Source organism: Zootermopsis nevadensis, unplaced genomic scaffold (genome assembly GCF_977971745.1).
Source record: "Zootermopsis nevadensis isolate Lab colony 2312 unplaced genomic scaffold, Znev_1.0 Znev_ptg000015l, whole genome shotgun sequence".
Lineage (NCBI taxonomy): Eukaryota > Metazoa > Arthropoda > Insecta > Blattodea > Termopsidae > Zootermopsis > Zootermopsis nevadensis.
The window spans coordinates 3,525,685-3,551,210 of NW_028259147.1; the positions used below are offsets into that span (position 1 = coordinate 3,525,685).

General features: G+C 40.8%; 1 protein-coding gene across 1 annotated transcript in view; it reads right to left on the minus strand.

The window, feature by feature from the left end:
- LOC110828029 (glutamate [NMDA] receptor subunit 1) overlaps positions 1 to 24,996 on the minus strand; it is a 136,886-nt gene extending 111,890 nt beyond the window's left edge. Inside the window, exon 1 of the mRNA XM_087349069.1 lies at positions 24,603 to 24,996. The gene's annotated coding sequence lies outside the window, so the exon portion shown is untranslated. The remainder of the gene's footprint in view (positions 1 to 24,602) is intronic.
- Between the last annotated feature and the right edge of the window lie 530 nt (positions 24,997 to 25,526).

The following is a 25,526-nucleotide window of genomic DNA, read 5'->3' on the forward strand; positions in this document are numbered from 1 at the left end:
ATTAATTGCAAATGCAGCTTCGTCAGTAGACCTGATCCCCCCCCCCCCCCAAACGACACTGCCCATCGTCTGGTACTCAGTGACGGGAATCATCGCTTGGATCCATCGGTTACCATAGTTATTCACGACTACAGACTGTTTATTATTCCTATTATTATTTGTAGGGGCTGGAAGTAAATTCAGAAAAAACTAAGTACATGTTAGTATCTCGTCGTCAGACAGGCGGGCAGAACTATCTTAGGGTGGCTAATAAATCCTTTGAAAGGGTTACAAAGTTCAAATATTTGGGAACAACAATAACAAATCAAAATGATACTTGTGAGGAAGTTAGGAGGAGACTAAATTCCGGAAATGCTTGCTACTTCTCAGTCCAAAATATTTTGTCTTCCCGTCTGATTTCTAAGAACCTGAAAATTAAAGTATACAGAACAATAATCTTGCCTGCTGTTTTGTATGGGTGCGAAACATGGTCACTCACTCTGAGGGAGGAACACAGATTGCAGGTGTTTGAGAATCGGGTGTTGAGGAGGATATTTGGGCCTAAGAGGGAAGACGATGGGGCGTGGAGAAAACTGCACAATGACGAGCTTAAAAATCTGTACTCCTCCCCCAGTATTGTGAGGGTGATTAAGTCGAGAAGAGTGAGATGGGCGGGACATGTAGCGCGCATGGATGGGACAAGAGGTGTGCACCGGGTACTGGTTGGGAAACCTGAAGGGAAGAGACCGCTGGGGAGACCTAGACGTAGATGGGAGGATAATCTCAGGCGGGATCTATGGGAGATAGGAGTTGAAGGAAACTGGATTTTGTTGGCCCAGGACAGGGTCCGGTGGAGGGCTTTGGTTAATTCGGTGATGAACCTTCGGGTTCGGTAAGCCATCTAGTTAGTTAGTTAGTTATTATTATTTGTATCAATTATCAGTTCAAAGCTATTTCACTCGTTCGCAGTGACATTTTCCTCCTTTGTGGGAATAATTCACTAACTCGCTGTTAAATGATGAAAGACCGAGGTTCGATCCTCATCATGGGCAGGAATTTTCTTTCAACCACCACGGAATAGACTTATCCTGGGATCACCCGGGTTCCTCTCCTTCTCTGGGGGTAACGCGGACGAAAAATTAAACTGATCACTGATGCCGAGGCCCACAGAGCGTGGAACTGCATTTACCTTTCACTCACAAATCTACTATGAAGAGTTGCGTATTTAAACCTCTCAGCGGATAACACACGGCATTCTCGTATCACTGAAGAGGTTCAAACTTAAAAGGAACACAGCGGTGAAGTGACATCCTACGTACGTGTTTCTATAAAACGCTGAAACTTCGTTCCTAATTCAGGAGATCGAATGTAGGGCTGTACCTTTATTCATACAGAACTACTTAAGTCAGCAATTGGTAAAGGCAGTATTTCAAGGCACACTAAAATAACCCGAAGTTGTACATCTTCCAACATTGTAGGATTCGAGGTTGTAGTGCCATGTAGTCCCGTAGACGTTTATCGACGTTTCAGAGGTGCTTGCATCATCAAAGGGATCACCCAGAAGCCCGGAACATTTTTCGCAGCAGCTGAGAATAATCGACAATCGTACGTCCCTGTACGCCTAACAGATTGCCGTCCACAGGGTCAGAGCTGCCAACCCACAAGGAGACCTCTGGGGATTTGTTCCTGCTACACTTCGGTAACTGATTATCCTCTTCATGGTGCGGCAGAAACGTGTCCACACAGATAAATTGAACACGAACCTACCACCCACCTCCGGCATGCCGGCTCGCTCTGGCGGCAGTGTAAAAATCGAAAATTCTGTAAGCAGGACAACGGGCCACCGACACTGCCCGCTCCCGTTTCTCTGGATTTATAAACTGAACAGTCGAAAGCGTAATTTATTACGTCTTTAAATTCTACTCGGTTCTACGTTCTAGACCTGTGAAGACAAGTTTCTTTTCGAAGACGTGATGTAGAGCCTTTAATTCCCACGTTTCGGAGGTGATTCATACTTCCATTACCAACAGCTCTCATGATGAGACAGAAACTACCCCTGAAACGTAGGCAACCTCTTACCACACTACAATGCGCTACAACCCAGATTACAGCCATAATCATACTCGCTGCCTTGAAAGCCTCAAATCCTGCCAAAGTTTCCTTACTACGGATCTCAAACTTCGTGGACTCGCGGACCACAGTGTTACGACTGCTGTTCGTCGTGATTCCCCCCCAAATACAACGTGTAGTGTACACACGCAAGGGGACGGCTATGATTAGAGTAATGTTATCAATCAGAACTGGCCACATCACTTTCAATGATGGTGCAAAGCTATGAACATGGCGAACTACTTAAAACAAATACAAAAATTATTGCGAAAGACAGAAAATAGTTCCTGAATACTACGCAAATTAGCGCGGATTCTAGCCAGCTTTCACATAATCGTCCGGAATTAAAAGTACAGTATGTATCTAAAGCCTATCTGATATGAAGCAGAGTCGATCTTAAGAACCACAAAACACACCAACTTACCGCAACCCGGAAAACGACGACTCCAAGTATGAGCTCACCCACATGAAACATTACAGTGGTGTTACAGCCGTCGAAAAACACATCCGAACAGTAATAAAACCCGAAGTGAAGACGAACGAATGACGCACGCAAATTAGCAACGTGACTGTTTTCCTCAAACTCAACAGTGCTCAAATGACGTCACTGATCTCTGCCTCAAAACGTCGTATCAGTGTACAACTTGTTGAATCAACCCACAGAGTGACCTACCGCCCGATTATTGGCATCACTTTAATCGATATGTCAACAACAATGACTACTAAATCAATACAAATGATAAATTAAGAAACATCTTGTTACTGGGGCGTGTAATCCCTAGGGTCACCGCCGTTAGACCACAATGCCAGCCACTGCCATCCTCAGTTTTCTTTGGGCTGACTGAAAGGACTCGTTTATCGTCCTCATGCTTCAGCTCTGAAACCACAGGACGGATCTCGGCAGCATCTGACAGTCTGCACCAAAAACTGTGAGCTGCAGATTAATTCTGACTAGTATCGGCCAATTATAATTCCCATTTCATATGAGATCAAATCGAACTTTCTCAAAAACCGCACTATTACAAGAATTAAATATTTCAGGGCTATGTCTCACCAATGCTTATAATTTTTAGTTGGACATTTCTCAGCATGGCAAACATTTAAACGAAATTTGCAACATTTCTTTATCAATTATCACTGAAAATAAATATGGATACAGTATCAAAATAGCATCCTTCTTAATATTATCCTAGCACTTTCATTAAAACAAAGACATCGTTTCTGGAGCTTAACTAAGCCCCACACACTGCTGACATATGAAGGAGTACATGCCTAACCTCGGTAATATATCGACGCGAGAGATCAGCTTAATGGTCCGGGCCGATACACCTCCGAGAAACAAACCAGTTCCGACTGGCCAAAGGGCTGGATGGGATCAGAACCAGTCTGGATGTTGTTACGAGAAAAAATCATGTCAGGAATCGAAACCCACCCTCCGCCCCTGAAATAGGCTTTGAATATAAAGATACAGGCAACGCAGAGGTCTGACATTTATTTATTTATTTGTAACATTCACAGTTCGTAAGACGGTGAGCGCTGTGCAACTGGCAGCATGTGATACCAACATAACATCTAAATCGTTAACAACAAATCCAAGAGATGATAAAGTTGCGTCATATTGTGATAAATATATATTTGTAAGACTTGAGGTTCTCACAGCGGTTAGTATGAAGATGTCCGTCTTCTGGGTTATTGCGCTGTGTAGTCTGGTCGATGTTAACCAACTTTTCAGAGGTCATACTGCCTCCGTCATCAGGGCGATGAATATGATGATATTCATCGCCCTGATGACGGAGGCAGTATGACCTCTGAAACGTTGGTTAACATCGACCAGGCTACACAGCGCAATAACCCAGAAGACGGACATCTTCAAATATATATTTGTTTAAATCTTGTCAGTCTGATCACAATAAAATTCCTATTAAATATTAAAATATTACTAAAATTAACATTTAAATATTTAAAATGATGTTCTCTATCGAAATGTTCGATTTACATTAGATCATCACTTTTTTTTACACTTTTTATAAAATTATATAAACTTAAATAATAAAAAAGAAAGTGATGCTCTAATGTAAATCGAACATTTCGATAGAGAACATCATTTAATATATTTTAAATATTAAAATGTTAATTATAGTAATATTTTAATATTTAATAGGAATTTTATTGTGATTAGACTGACAAGATTTAAACAAACAAATCCAAGACCAAGACAGGCCGAGAGCCCTGTAATTCGGGGATTAAAATCCCCTATTCCCGTACGTTAAATGTTAATAAAGTATTATTTAATTTTCCTGTGAATTTTTGTCTCGAACGAGGACACTTTCAGTCCCATTTCTGAATCTCCTGACATTTCACGTTTCAGTGAACTTGAAATACAACGAACGGATCTGCATTCATCTGTCACTGCAGCGTCCGAGGCTTTACGTGGTGAGGAGCGTTGTGAATTTTAAACCGAGAAACGAACTCCTGCTGGGACGCACGTACCTTTTCCACAGGTAACCAGGGCAGCGTTGCTCGCAATTATAATAATCATGCAAATTGCGCCTGTTCTGAATTCCGCACACGCGCGACGTAATTTTTAAAGAGAGTTCACGACGGAAAAGAGCAGAAGTTGAGGCCTTACTGCGCTCCTACTGATGAATTACTACGCTCTATTTAAAGCAGCTCGTATTTCTGCAAACGTTCAACTGCTCAATAACGTACTTTCGATTTAAAACGAAAAAGTATGCACTGGGTGCTATATTACTTAACGTAATGGAAATATTTCCCTTTACTTGTACTTATCGCTGAAGTTAACAAATGGTAAGAAGTTATCAGATCGATACAGGGAAAATCTATATCAGACAGGCTTATCTAACGTCCATGGCAACCACTGTTCTCATGTGTTTGTGGTTTTATCGGGGGTCTTTTACTGTGCGTAGAATTTTAAACACACATACTTGAAGTTCCAAACCGTATGTACAGTTGCAAAGCTCAGTCAATATTTGTGACTGGCTACAGACTAGACCAGTGGTATTCAACCTGGGATACGCGTACCCCCGGGGGTACGCGAAGACATCTTATGGGGTACGTGAAATTTTAAAAAAAAATATATATTATGGTAAACACTGAATAATCAGTAATGTAATTTATTTTAAATGTAGATTATATACTATATATAACTTGAATTATACATCAACAACTTTGGGGGTACAAAATTGAAGAGAAATTATATATGGGGATACGCGAACAAAAAAGGTTTGAATACCACTGGACTAGACAACCGCGGTTCGATCCCCGACAGGGCCAGAGGACTTCTCCTCTACCCTCTGCGTCCAGACCGGCTCTGCCCCCTCCTATCCAATGGGCACCGGAGTCATTTCCCAGTGGTAAAGAGGGGGTCGTGATGCTGACCACTCACCCCCATCTAGTGCAGAGGTCAAGAATGAGTAGGAGCTATTCCGCCTCTCCCCCCCACCCCCCAAACGCCTACATGGCGTATAATGGAACAGCTTTACTTTTCAGCATTTTACTTTTGTGTATAATGTAAAACTGCGCTCAAATGAACAGACATATTTTTCTTGCGTTGATGCTGGCAAAGAAAGATCTTCCACTCCATATGTTCTTCAGCCATGACTCAGTGAAGATTTGGTACATTTCTTCTGCCAACAGCCACAAAAGCGAAAGCCGACGCGCAAGTGTTTCGTAACGAATTTGCTGACGTGAATAAAGTCTTACCGCTAACTGCTGTCGCCATATTGTTTTTCTCAAATTTGTGAAAAAGGACCTCAAAAAGCTGCCATTTTAAACGTTTGTAATAAAGTTTCTAGTAATCTGCCCGTCAACAACGATGACCATGACGGGGGTTTACTAATGCCGCGAATATTTTCATATTGTGAGGTAGTTCAATTAGCGACTGTTGAACGCTGATGAACACAGGTCGACACATTCGCATCGTTTTGACATGCTTCATTATGCAACTAGCGAGATGATGATGATGAAATGACTGCATGACGTCAGTTCCAGTTATGTCCTGTAACAGCGTGTTCCTCGAAATTGCACAATCGTCTACGACCCGCGTTCCTGAAATTCATAAATTCGATCCAGCCCGCCTCACATACTTTATTCATAATATATTTAATACATCGATGATGATGATGATGATGATAATAATAATAATAATAATGACTCCTATAAAGATTCTGTGAACATGTAGGTGGGTACCATGCTGAAGCCCCGAAGATGGAAGCAGTATGTCCCCCCGAAACACTGGTATCCACGAGTCCAAGTGGCGTTACAATCCCGAATACCAGCATATTCAGATTCACTGAAAAGATAACCTCAAATCTAACTCGGTTCAAGACGTTTCAAGATATAGGCCATTTTGTAAGAAGTGTTTTATCCGTAATCTGCAAGGAACGGACTCATGAACACGTAACATTTCTGACTGCAAACGATGTCACGAATATTCCGAAGTAATGATCAAGATAAATGCACGCGGGCCGCCAAAACACATCGGCTGGTTGATTAGAGCAATAAACAGTAATTAGCAATTTCCTGCATCAAAGTTGAGAGTTCTGGCTACAGCAGAAAACCTATTCCAGAAAGTTAAAGTTCCAGTGGCGTCAAACATTATCACGAAGATCCAGAGTGTGGAACAGAATCTAGCTATATACGTCTCATGACATTTTTAACTAAGGCAGTTACTCGACGTAAAACGCGTTTTGCGCAAATGTGACTCGAGCGCCACGGGGGAGGCTCGGAGAATGCGTCACACGAGAGTGGACATGTTTCTGATTTCGTATAAGTAGCGTGGTACCTCCCTGTTGTTGGGTTGCGTTTTAAATGGTACGCCCTGTATAATTCCAATAAGCAATGCGGCAGAAATTTGAGCTACAAAAGAGACCCTTCTACTGTGTAACAACCAGCAACACCTAAATGTACGACAGACAATTACCAATTCGGTCTGGTGCAGTGATCGTGCGTTTCCAAATGAATACGTCAATGCACACTAAAGCCATCTCACGTTGCTTTTCGTGTTAACTACATTACGAACTGGCATTTAAAACATGTGACCTGTGGTTAATCTAACTCCGGGCTATTTTTGTACAAAGTGTAAGTCTGTGTTAATGTTAAAATTATTTGCACAAAGCCTCGGTTACAATGCGGAACCCAACATCACATCAGTGCAGATCAAAATCTGTTATTGAAAAGAGTTAAAGAACAGGCAGATACTGTACTGTGTACCTACCGCATTTAAAATAAAACTTATACATTTTAATGGAGGTATAATACAAGTCACGCGAAACATTTCTGGAAGATATTTTGAAACGTGACGACGTTCAAATTTAAGCTACGACGTCTTCGCCCAAAACTGCAGCTGAACTAATGTTCCTTCGATTAAACGTACCTACTAGTTCACATGGCGTTACAACCCAGAACAACTTCGACAACACCAAGACGTTTCGATGTAATTTATGTGTACTACCACAGTTGATCACACTCCAGGGATTACAGTTGCCATGTTGGTGTCACTGTAAAAGCAAACTTTAATCAGGAGAGACCTCCAATGGCAAAATCCTACAACGTGCTAAACAAAACCACTTCTGTAATACCAGACGACGACGTAAAGTCAAGAATGCCTACAATGTGGATCAGAAAATTAACAAAGAAAGTCAGAACTCGCTTTGTTCCCAGCTATAAACAAGGAACACTGCTTCCACTGTCATGCTTATTTTTATCTGGACGAACTCAGAATAACTAAAACCACACTACAAATATTTATACAAAAAGAGTCACATCCGAGGCGCTTGTGAAACTCTTATCGTCACAAAAGAGTTGTGTAGGATCCAACCAGGTTAAGTACCGGGTTTGAATCCTCGGCAGGACATGTGGACAAACTGGTTAGACCTATACAACTGCCCAGGAGGGAGGGGGGCTTGTGACCTGATCCCCAGACAAAGATACAAATCTCAAACTAGCACAGCAGCGGACAAACCTGCCTATATTGCAGAATCTTTACGTCATTTCATTAAAGACGACTATAATCTGTGATGCTGAGCTGTGTACACTGGTAGAAACTGTCCATCTGATGTTACGTAGTTTCACAAAAAAATCCAGTGGTGAATACCATCCGGTCTTCAGGAGCGTAAGAAGTAATTTTTGTATTTATTTGTCCGTGATGAGATAGGCTGACACACAGCACGCGCGGGTAAACAACATTTAAATAGGAACTATGTACAAAATAAATACGAACTTCAATCTGTGTGTCATCCGCCAGTGGATACTCCAACACATTTATAAGTTACCCAGTGCTAAGTCCATTGATATCATGAAGTTATGAACATAGTTGAATGTCCAACATGGATGTATAAGTCTTGAGAAACTGCATACATCCGTCTAGTTCTCATATGGACGACAATGTTATAAATAAAGACTTCCGGGCACAGATTCTGATTCACAAATCACAATAAATGTGTTTAGTTTTCTCTTGATCCAAACCCTGTCAATACAAAAAGTGCACGGTGTTCCTAAAGAACACAGGACCATAAAAAGAGAAATATGCAATCGCCCTGATAATGGATGTAGTAATCTCTGAAACGTCGGTAAACTTCTGATAGACTTCACTGCGGAACATTCCAGAAAACAGCCATGTTAAAAATATGATTCGTACTCACATTCAAATGTACTTAACTAGACACACCGACACATTTGTATGTACACAGTTGATAGCACTTTGGTTCTAGGATAAATACATGTAGAGACATGTGTAATCCACGTAGGTAAATATATTTTAAAAAAGGAGGAAGATACAAAGTTGGCTACGGCACTTACAGCCAAGCGGAGACTTCATTACACCCTCGTAAAGCTGAAACTCGAGAGCTCTAACACGGCAAACACATTTTTCTGCCCGTCGATAAACCTCCATAATATCGATTCGTAGCCGAGCGGGGTATACCGTGCCATTAGCGCATACAAGATGTTTTACTTCAACACGAACGTTAAAATAGTTGCATACAAAATATGGCTAGGGGTAAGAATTCACGCAGGTTGTTTCTAACAGCCACAATCAGAAACTGAGATAAAGTTTCACATGACTGAAATAAAAAAAAATGTAATAACACCTCGGGATGTTACGGTAAATATTAACAAGGAACACACATACAAATTACTCTGAAAATTGTATAAATACATTAGAGAAGTATACAAGCCCATTTATGACGTCAGCATTCCAATCCGTCAATCTGTTGTAGTTCGAACAACAAAACTCATAACTTTAAATCAGTGGATTTCAACTTGGGGAACGCGTACCCCCGGGGGTACGCGAAGACATCTTAGGGGGTACGTGAATTTTTTAAAAAAAATATATATTTTATGATAAACACTGAATAATCAGTAATGTAATTTATTTTAGATGTGGATTATACACTATATACAACTTGAATTATACACAAAAAACTTTGGGGGTACAAAGATGAAGAGAAATTATATCTGGGGGTACGCCAACAAGAAAGGTTGAATACCACTGCTTTAAATCACTGTAAACAGATTCACTCACTAGAGATGGCTCTTATGTTTCAGAGGTCCCTGCTGTCTCCATCATAAAGGCGACTACGCTAATGGCTGTACAAACGGGGTTCGATTCCCGGGAATTTTTTATTTCTTCGCCAAAACGTCCAGACCAGCTCTGAGGCTCCACCCTCTCCACGAACGGAGGTTTTTGTTAAGGGGTTAATCGGCTGAGACATGACACTATCCATTCACCCCCTCATCCAAAGCCGAGGTTATAAAGGAGCTATACCTCCAATTATCAATACATTTTCAAGGCGTGGTGGTCGGTTCAGAACCTGAGACAATACATTTTCCGTGTGTACAGTGCAGAATTAAGATGGTTATTATATGCCAGCAATATTGTAAAATGCGGTCGTGGTATTGTTCCCAAATATTATTGGAAGTGGGTGGGCATGGAGCTGGAAGGAGCCAGTTTCAGACCACTTCACTCTACTATGAATTCAAGACAACGACGGGAAGACTCAAGTTTACACAGCAGTTAACCTGACAGAGAATCGAACCAGGTACGGCAATTATACGAACCACCGCGCCAACCTTATACCACAGCAGCTGTTGCATTTAAAACTCTGTCGACACACGGCCATATTTTTTTTTTACTGTTCTGTTTCATATAAATGAGTTGCATTACTTGCAGATGACAGTCCTTCGTTTACAGGACGAGTAATGCCACCAAATGGCTGAAAAGTAAATAACAAATGTACAATGCGAATTTTTTTTAATTCTCTGCGGACACGTGTGAGCCATTATTATAAATAACAGCAGGGGTTTTAATGACAACCCTACCAGGAACCAGCTAAACAAGCCGTAATTTCAATATATAAAATTTCTGGCCATATCTCATACCATCTCTTCAGCGTGGTTCTGCGTAAACCGTGTTAATAATTTCAAGTTCTATTAATACCTTCTACGTCAGCTTACTGTGCGCAGAATAAAACAAAATAGACTACACCTATCCGTATATTAGTCTACACAGGTCTACCACAAATCTAAGCCCTCATGAATTCAGTCCAGTCCTAACAAATCTTCTGGGTCCGAAACGACAGTTGTTCGAAACACGTCTACACAACGGATGAAACCGGCGATTATATTTTCACCCGCACAACTTTCGTGAGCAGAGGCCTAGCAACAAGGTTGACCTTGACTGACCGACGTTTCAGAGGTGCTTCCCGCCTCAATCATGACTCATCAGCGCCGTGATGACCGGAAATCTCTCCGAGGTTGCGAGGATGGATCTGCTTCCGATATAGCTTTTGTATCATGTTGTACGCGATTACTGCTGGGTAGCGTTGTAAATACCACACCCTGTATCTTCGACTGAGTTCTGAGCGAAGCAAAGCCATTAAGATACGTTCCAGTCATCTGATGCCTGCACGAGAAAGCATCTTCCACCCTCTCTTCAGCTACTATAACTGGTGATATGACAGCAGGACGACACATGGTATTAATTTCATGTCGAAGACTGCAGTTTCAGCTTCAAGTTGTGCTATTAACGGAGCATCAGCCCTTTATGGTGGCTCGCAGCACCGAATGGTTTTATCTGCCCACTCCCTCCCCCAAACATTACACTCCCCGCTCTTTATAGATCTAATCGCCCCTCGCCAACATAACATGTGACTTGGGTCATATGGCCGATGTGTTATACAAGAACGCCACACTGACGAAGGGTGGTATAGTTGGTGTACCACTCAGCACTTCTGCTTTGTTTTTCTGGAGGCCAACGGTTCGAACTTCGGCTGTCCCAAATTTAACCAGACTCCTCAGCGGCAAGTGCCCGGAACAAACCAGAAACTCCAAGCCACTATCAGAGCAGATGAAACAGCTTTTCTAAATAAGCAAAACACATTAACATTAGGATAATAGCGGATGAGAAAACGCCTGGCATAACAAAGGTCCATTTTAATGACTAAATGACAATTATATATTGAAAACTCTAACATTATCAACCAATCAGGAGCGCAGAAACTCATGTTGGTATTCATGTGTGTCCGTTATCGCTGCCAGATTTCAACCAAAACTGGAATATGTGGATATATTTTAACATATTAATGCATTCGCTTCCTTGGCACCTATTCAATAATAGGTAACGCCTTAATGCACGCAAGAGACAGGCAGCCAAATTCTTGGATTTCACAAATATTTAGGCCTCACGAGTATACAAGAATAAAATATCGCACGTGTCACAATACATCTTCGTCACAGTCCGTGTGTTCAGTGGCGCCATGCCAGGTACGGAAGACACCAGGCCACATGTTTCACCATCATCTGATTCATCGACAGTCTGAGGGATATCATCACTATTTTCACTAATAGCATCATCGTCACCCTCGAATTGTCGTATCATTTCTAGTCATTTGTCCAAAATACCTTCGTTACTCGTGTACCGAGTCTCACAAGTGAGCGTATGGTCAAACCTGTCTCCAGTCTCCTCTGGTGGTAATGATAGCAAGTATTTCATCAACAAGTTTAATAACATCATTTAGCCGGAAGCCGATATGCCTCTCGCCAACCCAATTCTTGGATTGAGTTCGGAAAGACACGACGGCAGTTGACAAATTTTATGACTATTGTGGTACCCCCAGATATAATTTCTCTTCAATTTTGTACACCCAAAGTTGTTGGTGTATAATTCAAGTTATACATAGTATATAATCTACATCTAAATTAAATTAAATAAATTACATTACTGATTATTCAGTGTTTATCATAAAATAATATATATTTTTTAATTTCATGTACCCCCTAAGATGTCTTCGCGTACCCCAGGTTGAACACCACTGTGTTAGACTGTGACGCTATGTGATCTTGTAAGTGGTTACAAACGTTTCTGAGGACCTTACTGGCTCCTTCTTCAGGGTGAGGACCACGATCGACTCTTCAATGCCATAAAAAAGTCAAATCTCACAGATTGCGGTGCACAGATACGTACATCATAAATCCGGTTCGCACATGCCTTTTGCATTACGAATACCTTTCTTTTTTTAGCCATGATTTCATTCTGGAATTTGACGTGAGCTGGATTCACCTGCATTGCCTGCGACTAAAACACCAATTGTAAGCAGATTTAGGATTATATCAATTCAAACATTTTTCGTGTTTCATGTCACTGTGAAACGTTTCCTATGCTTTGAAGTGACTTGCATCGGATGTGTGCGTCTAATTCATCATCAGCATGAAATATACATTAGTATCTGCAATTTTATTTCTAAATAACAGCATCAACGTTTTTGTGTGTAATTCACGAACGTGCAATAAGGGATGACTTGTTTCCGAATTTATTTTGCGTGGAAGATTCTCTGATCCGATGGTTACATGCTTCATGACAATACGTAAATTATTTTTCGTCTTTTTCCCATCTAAACGCCAACGTCACTAAAAATTCATTGTTACCTTCGGGAAGTTTTTTTTTTAAAAAAAGTTGGATCGCCAGATTTAATAATATTACCTTCTCAAATTCTTTAAAAAATTCGTCTGAGTGTCCCGTCGTAATCGGTTGCCTTGGTTACTCTTTGTATTTATAACTTGGCTTACCACTTTATAAATTCTCACACATTACTAACGAAGTCGGGCTATTAAGTGCAGAGAACTTCGCCTTTTAATTTGTTCTTATTAAGGTCGGAAGTTGAATAACAGCTTGTTTGCTCGTATGCAAACTCGGCACGTGTGCATAGAGAAAATAACTTGCTCGCGGTATCTGCTTAAACCACACGCCAACTAACTCTTCAAATCCCCGCGGTAAATACATGCACCACCTATTTTAAAAATAAGTTAACACTGTACTTTGCCTGCATAGAATATTTATGGGTTTCGCATGATTCTCAGTGTAGACAGCGATTATTTTCTTAAACAGCATCAAGCAGTTGATCATTGTAATGGTGAAGTGTAGCGTAGTTTTCTTTGCGGTACGGACAGAATTTTTAAGCAACATGTAAACGAGCTTCGGCGTCAAACGTTAATCCTGAGTAGACTTCATGACATTGACGGCGTATTCAGCTAACAACAAGCAAGCCTACAACACAGGATTATGAAGCTGTTTCGCCATGTCTTGAAATCCCTCTGGCCAGTCCAGAGTAAATCGGAATTCCAAGGAATTCCCTGCTGCCATGATACTTCATAACCGCTACCATAAAATCACAAAACCGAGCCCTATCTACTTCATATCCTATTACAATATTTGCCAAAGTTTCATTTTAATATTATCTTCATGCTTCACCTTGAATGAGGTCGCCACCAGGCGAAGTCCGTAGCACCACTCATTTACCAAAAACAGGTTTGTGTATTGGCCAAATATTTATCTGACTCGGGCGAAAATTCTTCTACTTTGCGTAATTTTTTCTGTACTTCGCAAACATGATGGCGTTTTTGAAATTACCTGGAGAGGCAATTCGACGACTTGTAAGGGGCACGATCGCTGCACTTGAATACATGTTTTAATTAATCATTAAAACTGATTACCACTTCAAATGCCCTCAATAATCATTCATCCGAATTAATATGGCGTGGGCGATGAGGTATTTTTCCAGACACAGGCCAATAGAAGTGGCTTTCCATTCGTCACACTGTGCAATTTTGAGACAAGGTAATTATGCGTGTCACTATGTAATAGTTGATATATGGATACGCATTTGGTTTCAATGCAATTAATAACGAAACGAGGCAGGCATATTTTCACAATTTCCGCCTCATAAAATAAATTACCGGCATTATATTACGATAGACCCCACTGCGTATTTCCATTCGCCATCTGAACAAAGCAAATTGTATTTAAACCAGTACCATCGAGTTAAACAAAAACAAATAATTAAGCAAAGTTACTTTATTGTTATACAGTTAAATACTAATTAATATTACCCTTGGTTTTGCATATTTTGCAAAATTCTTCAGCGATAATAATACAAACAGGAACTTTATTAAACCAAGCCTTAATCGGAGTTAAACAAAGATTAACAACACGTATATGATCAATGATATCTTCTTGGGGAGATTTCAGGTTCTGATGGATTTCAGATGGCTATCTTCTGGGATGTTTCACCGCGTAGTCTGGTAGAACTTCACCGATGTTTCAAAGGCACGTTCTGCCTCCATCATCAGGGCGATAAGTGCTCAACACCACTGAAACGTCGGTAAACTTGTGCCAGACTACACGGCAACAAACATACATTTCTGGGGGAAAAAACTACTGAGAAGCAACTGTGCTCAAAATAATGGAATTCGGTTTGAACAGAATAACTGGGCGCCTACACCACGGAGGGTGCTAGTTAGAACAGGATCAGTTGGTAACTTTTTTACTATTAACCTCCAACGATCGTCAGAGTAACATAAATAATCTCTTTCATTAGACCAAACTGTACGTAAAATAAAACGTTTTTATCGGTAGGTAACGTAATTGTAAACTGAAAACCCGATCTACTTGTCAAATATTCAAACAAACACAAATCAAATTAAAATGAATTAACTTTTATGTAAATTAAGTATTACTTGTTAACGTATAAATCACAAAACTCCACCAACGACACAAACCGAAACTCGAATTAATTTTGCGAACTAGCAGGAAGAGCTCCCACAATCCGTGTCATAAGCTGCCTGCATGAATGGATGAATATCTGTGGACCTGTGAGTGAATTACAGTTGCAACACTCGTGAATTGCATACTTGTGTGGTAAACCCTTAAGATCCGTCCCTTGTTAACTCTGCAACGCCTTTTCTAGAATCCTGTTACATCGTGCAAATTGCATTACAGCAGGTATATATTCAACCCAGAACGACAATTCTGAAACATTACCTTTGCGTATTATATACATCAATTAACAATAATTACCATCTATACGAACAATTACAATATTTATTTTAATAAACTGCGTTACGATATACAGTGCCATCATTGGACCTTTGAAATACAATTCTGTTTACAATTACGTATTATTAAACTGATACATTTTCACTTATGTTCCGCAGTTTTTCGAAATTTGGTAAGACTCCTTGGACGGGAAGGGGGGGTCTCCCCCACAAAGCATCTACCTATACAGGTCAACCCAACTACTAGAGACGAGGGCAACCATTCCTTGAACGGGATTCAAACCCACGATCCCTGTATACAAGCAACTAAGAAGACCCACGCCCTAGATCTCGCGGCCACATTTTTAAGCATATAAAAATTATGTAGCTCCACAGTTAAAATTCTAGAATTGTAATTACAAAGATTATTAAAGTATTTACTTAAGTAAAAGGTTAATATTAAAATTCTAAAACTGTGATAAAACTTTTGTGGTGACTGTGATTGACACTTGAGACCTGCAAAAGGGATTTTCTTGAAAACGTAATAAACGTGAAATTATAATGTTGGTAACAACACTCAACAATCAAAATTTAAATCGTAAGTAGTTCCGCCTTCATGTAACCGACTCTCCTAACCTCCCCCCGTGCTACTCGAGTGAGGGTCACTATCGTCGCTAGGCCGCCACTCACGGCAATTGCGCAAAAGCTGTTTTTAAACATTACTCGTTCGTCTTCGACAAGATGGTGGACATTTCCAGGATTTGCAGTAAATGTGTTCTGCAAGTTCTTTCCAACATTAAAAAAAGTTCTGTCTTTTATGCGCTCACCAAAGTTTACACATAACTTTTGTAGTTTGAGACGCGTTTTAAAACAGAACATTCTGTAAGCAATAAAAATGTCCGTGTATTCAAACTACCAAAATATGCGGGCATTTGTCCGGTCCACCTGAACATCCTTGATTTTATCGTGCACGCAGTACAAACGAGCCGCGCATTCTGGATGCGAATACTGAGAGCTCTTTGTTCGTAACCTCAGCTGCTTCATAGTGAAACCGAGTTTCACACTCGTTCCAGACGACGGATAAATCTCATTTGAATTATTTCATCCTCCAACCAAAACATGAAAAAAAAATGTATAACCGCTTCTTATAAATCGCATTACAAATGCATGGGTCCATCCGACCACAAAGAATTACAGTCGAAACTCATTCCCATGGTACACGGCCCACTAGGTACTTACTTATGTCTTCCACCGACATCGTCGTGCCACAAAATAACACACGAGTCGCTACTTCTCGTACTTAAGACGAACTTCGATCGGATAAAAAAAAAACAGCAGTGCAACCAACTTGCTTTGGCGTGAGGCAAGACTGAATGTGTGTGGGTGGAAAGCCATTTCCCCCGTCCAATGAAAGTTGGGTCTGTTCTACTAGATGCGAAGACGCTGCCTGTCACTCGGATCCGTGTGATGCTGGAAACGCCATTCTGAATAACGTAACTTTGTGCCCCCTCAAGAACGACTCTTGCAAAAACAGATTTAGACAGAATATTTGCGTCTCAAAAAGATTTCTTTATGGAAGGGATGTCAGCAACAACGGGTGAGCACGTTTTAACTGCGTTTTGTCTTTCGATGAACGTACGCCAATAAATAAATGTTAATAAGAATTCTTAATACAATGCCCATGTTTGTTGGTTCAACAGTGGTGTTGAAAATGTCATCGGGCGTGCAGGTAGTCTGCTGCTAAGGCTTTGACCGGGATGTTCTTTTGTTAAATCTTATGTGGTACCGCCTGATTCGACTTCTAATGGTTACGTGAAGTGTTTTCTTCGCGGTTCGGTCTGGATTCGTAAATATTATGAAGACGATCTTCGGCTTCAAAGGGTTAACCAGCTGATTTTCGTAATGGTGAGGTGAAGTGTTTTCTTCGCGGTACGGTCTGGATTCGTAAATATTCTGAAGACGAGCTTCGGCTTCAAAGGGTTAAGGATCTGCCAGGTGAGACTGAGTAAACCCACGAAAACAGGATTCGAATCAGAGAAATTAACCACAAAATAGTGACCGCCAGACTTTCTCATAGATGGTTACCATGTCGACAAGTTATAGTCACTAACGAAATGCATTTTGAACGTTCTTGCATCAGGCAGGGACAATGTTGCAATTTAACTCAGACGCATTTCGGGGCCCCAGCGCTACCCGGATATACCACAGCGGTCTGTCCGCCCCCACGCTGCTTCAACCCATCCCAGCAACGGTTGAGGGGTGGGGGGGGAGAATTCGGGGACTTCCCCCTCCACGAACCAGTTTGATATTGTCCGTCCACCCGCCTGCAAGAAACCAGTCACGAGTAGAGCTTCAAGGTTCAGAGGAAGTCGTATGGAAACAGTATGTCCAAGAAGCAGGTTGATACATTTCAGCATAGGGAGGCACGTGTACATCGAGACAAAATGTACGACTCCCAAAACCTGTCTTCATGGGCGAAGTTACAGTCAGGTACCTGCAAAGCTAACCCCCGCTTCGAGGGGGGGTTAGTTTAGTGTCTCATTCAAGTTTTTTAACCCTTGAGTAAGAAACTAAACTAACCCCCCCGAATGGGGGGTTAAAACACTTGACCCTTTCGGGGGAGTTGGTCAAGTGTTTAAAACGCAACCAACATAAATACATGGAACAAAAAGTGTTCAGGAGCAAAATAATTAAATTAATGACAGCCTTCGGAAGCTTAATCCTAACGTTTAACATAAGATAAGTGGGTGGCTTCAGTCCAACCTACTTGGGCGCAACCAATTCGTTAAACTAGTGTTCAATTTGTAATAAGTTTCCTTATTAAAACTCTGTATGCAATTTTCCTCGTACCCAAATCATATCCACCTCCTCCATTATTGTAATACAACCGGTGGGGTAGGGGGTTGATTTCGTTATGTAATTTCTCGCTTCGTTCATCTCCACCGGGGCAGGGGGGGGGGTTGTCACCCCACGTAACATCCTTTTCGTGTTCGTGTTTCACACTCGGCACAAAGGATGTCATGCCTGGCTGATGGCTCAAACACTGCTGTGGCATGCAGGCCGTGTGGATTTACCATTGCCCTGCATTCACGTCTCCCTTCGTGACGTTATATTTTAATTTGTACTACGTAACGAACCTTTGACTATCCAAACCTAATACCAAAATTCTGAAATGCACCCGGTCCATAATAAAGGCAGAGAACCTAGAAATGCTTCGCGCCTTACAAATTACTAGTGACAAATTCGGTGAAATATGAGTTGACAGGTGCCTGATCTACTTCTTCTGAAATTCTGCTACGTCAATGGCATTGATGTTAATTCATTCCAAATTCAGACTCAATGCTAAAAAAAAAAAAGCTAATCACACTGTAGCATTTCTTTGTACTTCGTTAAACAGCCTGTTCAGATGGAAATGTTACGAACAGACATACAGAGAAGGCTTAATGAGAAATGCAAAATTTATAGAGAGAGATAAAACTCATGACAGTGCAGGGGAATATATCAATCACTGTTACCAATTTCATACAAAAATGTCATTAAATATTCTTCTTGCAAAGTTAATTCCAGATGGAATCTAAAATAACTGGGATCACAGGTGTCGATTTCGACGTAATATTCCAGAATGTCCACTCACCATATATTCTGTATTCGTCAGATACTGGAGATAAATACGCGTAGGGTACAACAGAACAGCAAATTAGCTAGTTACATTATTAATTCTTTGAAGTAGAAGGGTAGAAGCAACGAGAAAAATTATGGCAGAGAAGTTGGAGACATTTCAGGAGAGAGGATGCATAATTTTCTCACAAGGTTTCTAGTCACTGCCCGCTTGTCCTGGTGCAGTGGGCTAGAAGCTTGGGGCACAGAAAACAGAATTTTGATTTTCTGATTATGTGTACTGTTCCACATTATCATGGCAGTATCCATATGAAGTCGAATATCTTCTAAATAATCGGCATTGTTGTGTTGTGTTGGTATACATTATAAATAGAATACAACAATGGCGAGTACACAAATGTTTGTTTGATGACGTCATTTGTTGGCTACAAATTGGTTGGCTACAAATAGATTGGCTACAAATTGGTTGGCTACAAATAGGTTGGCTACAAATTGGTTGGCTACAAATAGGTTGGCTACAAATTGGTTGGCTACAAATAGGTTGGCTACAAATTGGTTGGCTACAAATTGGTTGGCTACAAATTGGTTGGCTACAATTGGTTGGCTACAAATAGGTTGGCTACAATTGGTTGGCTACAAATAGGTTGGCTACAAATAGGTTGGCTACAAATAGGTTGGCTACAATTGGTTGGCTACAATTGATTGGCTACAAATAGATTGGCTACAAATTGGTTGGCTACAAATTGGTTGGCTACAAATAGGTTGGCTACAAATAGGTTGGCTACAAATTGGTTGGCTACAAATAGGTTGGCTACAAATAGGTTGGCTACAAATAGGTTGGCTACAAATTGGTTGGCTACAAATAGGTTGGCTACAAATTGGTTGGCGACGACGACAAATCACAAATTTTTAAAATAGAGAAGATACCTCAAAGGAAACACAACTCTTCGCTACTGCAAAGATCAACTGGTTAATGGTGTTCAAGATAATAAACGCTGTTTATTGCAACAACCATACGAAACCCATAAATAAACTGTGCAGAGTTTACCGATTATTAAAACAGGTTAACACAGTAACACAACACACGAAGACTGGCAAACTTTCTCGTGAAGAAGATTATATATTTTTTTTCTGGAAAAGAAACCGTTGTATGTATTTCACCAAGCAAATATACTATTCACAGGCTTGTGAGACAATGTGACGAAACAGGATGTGCGCGTGAGATAAACGCCCAAAGAGGAAAAAAAAACAGCTAATGCAACAACCAGCGATGGAACAAGGCCAACAATCGACGTTAATAACAACAGAAAACATTCCTCAAACAACAATGCAAGGGAAAAAAACTATTCGTTTCCATACACAAAAAAAGTTGGGACAACCATTGTTGGACGACGTGGTAATAAGTCGTTACGGTTTCGCAAATCAGTACTGAGAAACTTACAGAAAACGCTGAGATTTGTATGTCGCGTGGTTCTCAGATGAGACACTTCTGTTTGCATGTTAAGATTCTGTGCCTCCGAAAATCCATGGCTTAATGTTGCTAATCCACTGAACCCACAGATTTCAACCGTGGTGTGTACGTGTTTACATCAACCTAACAAGGGATGAATTTGTTCCTTATTCTGTGGGACGAAACGAATATAAATTCCATTGCTCGCGTACAAGACATTACAAACCTTACGCAATTCCTCTCCGAAAATAAAAAAAATTATTCTGCCCCAATGCAAAACAATTATTAATGGGGTTAAAATGAAGAGATAGAAAAATATTGTCCTCGGATATTCAGCTGCTGGGGAAAAAAAAAAATCCCGTTTTTAACGAAAACTTGAGAGTCCAATACTGTCACCACGGAAATCTTACAAGCCTATAAAATCTAGTAAGATGGATTGCACGTCACAACGTCCGAAAATAAAATAGCCGGATCCCAAAATCCATTAAACCAGAATGCGCACGTCTTGGTGACGTCACGTTTCTCTTCCCACGACGTACTCACCCCCCCCCCCCCAAGCCCCCTATTCAGGTGCGCGATGGATTCTCAAGGATAAAGCAGCACTGACCACAAGAATCGAAACCCAGTTCCCGGACTCCCCTTTAACAGGGGTTCAACTCACGCTTGGTTCATTCGATCCAAATTGAATTAACATCCCATTTGTTGCGAGGTCCATTCGGGGGAAATTCGCAAACTGGAGAAATTTATTGGCTCAGAAACTTAATTACTACTGGCAATGGGCATTTTATTATGCCTTATTCACACGAAGTGCATAAAATGAACGATTAAAAAGACGAAATCGTGATTGTCCGAGTATTCTAATATCAGAAGCTACTTAACGGATTCCGAAGAAATTTGGTTCTGAGGGTCTGCACCAAATTTTTTTGTTGCGAACAAAAACTTCAGAAAACGCTCGTCATAAAATCCAATTCCTATGGAAATCTAATTTGAATTTCTATGCGGCGAATATTGAACGAAATGAACAGGAAATATTTATTTATAGTTGACGAAGTGTGGTATCTGTGGAGTCAAGAGCTTTGTAACAGGAGATCCGCATCTGCAATGAACGTTCGTCAAGGTCAATGAGTAGTCCGCGCGAAAGACAAAAAAAGTAGAGCACTTCACGTCAATCAAGGTAAATTACAAATATAATATGCGACTAATTTCCAAATACTTCACAGTTAAATTTTAAAAACTTACAAGCAAGAGCCAAAAATCTTTTTTTTTCTTCTAGTTAGAGCAACGTTCTTGCTTGTTGAAAAATAACATCCATGTTCTCCACTTCAAATGCGCTGGTAACAACATCCAACAAATCATTTTGCCCACACGGTGTATTTATGTTTCGTAGAATATCAGAATAGACCGTGATTATTTAATTTCCCCACATCAGCGTTAACCAAATGATTTTTTATAATGAAAATGGATGGTTTTCTTGGTATGAACCGAATTTCAACACGCTCTTGGCGTATGAAAGTGAAGTCTTCCCAAATTCCGACATTATTTAACGGTAGAATAAATTCCATGACGCGGGGCCCCAATGTTCATTGCCGTCACCACAACAGCTGGACCGGATTCTTACGCCGTCTCATTGAAATTTCCAAATCCCCCCATGATCTTTCTTCAAGGCCATTAGCAAAGTCACGTTTCTGGACCAGTGGCTAGTTCACTATTCGACCACCGCTCGATACTCATCTATCACTGCCCCGTGAGGTGTGTCCAATCAGCACATTAACGTATGCTTCGTCCGACGTTAGAAGCTTCAGCTCTGATCCGGCATTCGACTAGTCTCGGAGTAAACGTATTTCACTTTTTTTCGCCTGCGAGTATAGGCTACTTCTCTCTGAAAACGTTCCAACAGCTCCAGTCCATTTCAATACTAGTCCTGACGTATTTATGATTTATTGAATAAATCAGTCATTTTATTATTATTCAAAATATGGTTTGTCGCGTTGACTCCCAAGGGATTTTTGCCAGGAAGAAATTACGTCTCACTCCGATGACACACACGTAATCTTTACTGCGATGTTAGAAATATATTAAATGTTTCCACGAACAAAAACATTCCTGTAACCCATCGGTGTCTTTCGATATAAAAAAATCTGCGCTCATGAGACGCCAGAAATGGATGTTATTACACGCTTCATGCGACTAGCGGACCCGAGTTTGCCGATCCTATGTCAGTTAAGTGCATCTGCACCAGAGTAACTGATGACCCTTTAATTAGCCTAATAAAAATTCTGTCGCTCGCTCAACAAAGACGTAAGGTTTTGGTACACGCAGCTTCAGAGGAAAATTCACATCGCCTGGTTTCCAGCATCATTCTGTATCCTGAACAGCGCGGTGACTTCAAAAGCACAGGCTTTCTATACGTAACAAATTTCACGGATGCAGATGGGCAACTAGAAGGACTTCGACGAAACTTAGATACAACATTCTGCATCCAGAAATAGAAAATTCGTGCGGAACCTTGAAAACATACATCAACACCGGTTCTCTGTAAATAAACTGATTGCCACTTTGTCCGCTGCATATCCCACACGGACTGATCTGGGCGCGAACCGGACCTTGGCGGAGACAAACCGTCTAAGCGGCCTTTCAAATTGTATAACATCACGTAACTCCGTCGACTGAAAGTCGAAAAACTCATTCAAGTATCAAAATCAATAAATTCATATCTTCGTCGATTTTTCTGGTTGCTTACGAAATAAAATAATCTCGGTCGATCAGTAGCGTGAAATTGGAGTTACGAGAATGTTTCTGATTTCATCATAAAGAAATAATTACGATCGATCGCAATAGAAATCACATAAATCGCCCAATTTTCCGACCACTTTGCACTGAAAAAGAAGTACGGACCTCGTTTCATATAATGCAAACCGAAGTTCGAATAAACAGCATTTAAGAATCCAGCCCGTACCGCGAAGTAAACACAACACTTCACCATTACTAAAAGCAATTGGTTAATGCTATCTAAGGAAATATTGGCTACGGACTTACTGCATTCCTTGCAAGTCTCAAGATTACAGTCGCTGACTGTATGTTACTCCATTTGCGGGCCGCGATTAAAAAACCTTCCGAATACAAATATTACGCTCCACCTTAGAGCTGTGCCTCATCGGCACAGCACTTCAATGTTCTCGAGTTGGAGCCAAGCTTGGCAAGGGTTTTATTGACATCTTCCACATGTCGCACACTTTTCAAATAGCATTTCTGGAACCGGTGCAAATAATTCGTCGGAAAAACCTACTTACGTAATTGCACTTACCTGCAAATTACAAACCCCGGACCAAACTCGATGAAATTTGTAAATTGCAGGCAAATACTAACGTTTCGGAGGAAAATACTGCTTCCATCTTCAGGGCGGAAGTTTACATTCCTTCAAAATGTTGACATCTACTGTCAAATCAACATGGCGTTAGTATCCAGAAAACCGACATCGAAATCTTCCACGCCATTACAACCCTAAAGCTCTACTGTCACAAAGGAAAACAAGAAGCGTGTCGCGCCTGCATTAAAACTGTGGTAAACGTTCAGCTTCACGCTCCAACTGCCTTTTTTTTCCGCCGGAGTACGAGCAACCGGAATCGGCTGGGCCACCTCGAGAGCTTTCCAACGGGGCATCGAACCTCAGCCGTCTAGTCCGTAGAGGACGGAAGGATGTGACCTGTTTTACGGATAATGGACACGCTGTTATATTGAGGCATGTAGAAACCACTGAACTTCCTGTAAAAATTTCCTTTGTTCTCAGCTCTAATTACTTAGCACAACTTTATGTTCCGGGTTTACCCAAAGCCTCATGGCAAATTACTCACGTCTCGCATTTGTACAATGTGGGAATTGTACTGCTAAAAACTGGAACATTCCGACGTCTTGGGGCTACGTATAACTAAGTACAATTCTCGTGTAACAGAACAATGGTATCATGAAATGAAGACTAAAACGTCGCTCTCATTTCAGTGTCAAGAAATATCAATTGTCGACCAGAATCTTTGGAACGCAGGCGGAGTGCATTTCCGGTCGACGGAACCAAACACCAAGTGCACATGTAAATACTTAAGTGGCAATAAACTTCACATACCTGCTGTTATAAATATAGAAATGCCCTCCGGATGGGAAAAGGTTCTTCCACTATTCTGACGTAACAGTCAACGTGAGAGGAATAACAAGTTCTTTCTTCTTCTTCTTCTTCTTCTTCTTCGACGAACAGACTTCGTGGATAGGAAAAAAGGGTGATAAAAAACGAACAAAGGAACTCTGTGTAGGTGTTACTAGCGAGCCACTTTCAAAAACTTGTTTCTGGCACAAAAATGCTCAAAAAAAATCACAGCGTCAGAAATTCATTGCTGCACAGGAATTAAAATATTATCGCATTTCATTTTTTATATATTAATAAAATCTGAGAACAATTAACACTGAATTGCTACACGCAACTACGTAAACTCGCAACCTCGGCGTTCTAAACTCGACTGACTTGCAATTTGAAACGGTCGGCGCTAGTGCAAGCTTCGTGCATTCCCGTACAACTTCGGCAGTACGTCAATACGTAACTGCTGTACACCCGATTCAACAAGTTCTTCATCTTGCACCGCAACTTGCAGCGATCGCCAGCAGATCGCAGCAATTCGGTTGACGTCATCGTTTTGGCAGAATTGCAGAGAACAAGTATAATCACGTTTCAGACTTCCCTGGCATTCCGTGACTGAATTCAAAATAGTATGATCGCAGGTTACGAACGAACGTTTATAATTGACTGTACCAACGGATAAAGAACAGGGTAAAACATAACGTGCCTGCGGAAAAGAGACGAACAAACGCCGAAACAAAGAAAGAGAGAGAGAGAAATACATACTTTCAAAAAGTCTTTGTTTCGTTTCTGAATACACATTTCAACCGACCACCTGCTTTAGCATTAATGTGGAGAAAAAATTAAATGCTTCCATGATGTATAAAGAAGCCAAGATAATAATGGAAATATGGCAATTGGTTAAAAATAAATATTTCC